Below are 1,771 nucleotides of genomic sequence, written 5' to 3'. Positions count from 1 at the left end.
CAAATGTGGGAATACATGTATGGAATGATGCCAAGTAAAATAAGTGAAACCTTAGAACAATAAATAATGATTTTGATAAAGTAAATAAAGAATTAAAATAACGACTAACTTTTATATAGAACTTACTATCTGCTAGACACTGTTTTAGAAATATTACCTCACTTGATCCTCACAACAATCCTGGGAGGTAGATGTGATTATTATCCTTATTTTACAAATAAGGAAACTGAAGCAAATCAACTTGCCCAGGGTCACACAGTTAGTATCACAGGCTAGATTTGAACTCAGCTCTTCCTCACTCCAGGCCCAGCAAACTCTTTACTGCACCACCTAGACACTTGAAAGAAAGAACTATGAAGCCTCTGCCTGCTCCTCCCTCGTGGAGAGCAGGTGACTGGGACGGAACCAGCACCACTGCAACCATGAGTTTGACCAATATCCTGTTCACTGATACACCAGGGGTTGGAAAGACCACAGAAGGTGAAGAACTTGCATCAAGAATGGACTGACATACATTAATGTGGGTGATTTAACACAAGGAGGACAGTTAAGTGATGGCTTTGATGAAGAATATGAATGTCCCATTTTAGATGAAGACAGAGTAGTTGATGAGTTAGAAAATACAATGAAAGAAGGTGGAGTTATTGTTGATTACCATGGCTGTGACTTCTTCCCTGAAAGATGGTTTCATGTAGTTTTTGTGCTTCAAACAGATAATTCTGTATTATATACAAGACTCGAAAAGAGTGGATATAATGTAAAGAAACTACAGGACAATATTCAGTGTGAAATTTTCCAAATTCTTTATGAATAAGCCATGGCTTCCTACAACCATGAAATAGTACACCACCTGCCCACCAATGTACCAGAAAAATTAGAGAATAATTTAGATCAGATAATGAAATGGATTGAGCAGTGGATAAAAGATAATAATTGAAACCCTGAGGGCAAAGCTTTGGACTTTCAAGGTTTTCCATATGATGATTAAAGATTTTCTTGATGATTTCTCCTTCCCCATGTAGTAGAAATTAAGACAACATACACCACATTTTACTATCCAGGCTTGTGTTGTAGAAGTAGCAGGTGGACAATACGTAGAGTTGAGTTATGACTAAATTATTTTTCTTTCTCCATGAGAAAATGTAAAACCCCCAAAATACAATGAATAAGATAGTAAGGACTTTTTTAAGTTTAGCAATATTTAGTATTCTCATTTATAAATAAGAATAAGCTAAAGAATAAACAAATTTGAGGAAATAGGTGGAAATCTTTAATACTTGATGTGAAAAAGAAAATGAAGGCTAGGAACTATGCTGACTTAGAAATAAAAGTCTAACGAAAAAGCTATAAAAAAAGAAAGAACTATGGTCATACTAAATATATATCTCACTCCTCCCAGCACAGAGTGTAGGCAATATGTGGGAAGAATAATACATCCATTGTCAGATGAGCATTTTTGTTCAACTGGTTTTCTTTGTTATAAAGGCTTTGATTATAGATGACATGTAAAAGGGAGGAACTGGTTTCCCAGAAATTATTGTGATAGAAAAACAAAAGATATCAAGAGGAAAGACAGTTTGTTATTTTTTTTACATCAAGTTTAGAAATATTTAATGAAATAAGTAAAAATAATAATTATAAAAAGAAAAACACAAGAAGATTTATATGAAATGATACAAAATGAAGTGAGCAGGACCACAAGAACATTATATATGGTAATAGCAATATTATGGCAATAATCAACCATGAAAAACTTACCTACTCCAATCAA

The 1,771-nt window shown here is 33.8% G+C and overlaps 1 pseudogene; it reads left to right on the top strand.

Annotated features, from left to right (window-relative positions):
• Positions 1 to 422: 422 nt before the first annotated feature.
• LOC114039729 lies at positions 423 to 937 on the top strand (annotated as a pseudogene).
• Positions 938 to 1,771: the final 834 nt, after the last annotated feature.

The sequence above is a fragment of the Vombatus ursinus genome, unplaced genomic scaffold (assembly GCF_900497805.2).
Source record: "Vombatus ursinus unplaced genomic scaffold, bare-nosed wombat genome assembly UNPS02012179.1, whole genome shotgun sequence".
NCBI classification, from domain to species: domain Eukaryota; kingdom Metazoa; phylum Chordata; class Mammalia; order Diprotodontia; family Vombatidae; genus Vombatus; species Vombatus ursinus.
This window is presented reverse-complemented; position numbering and strand designations above follow the sequence as displayed.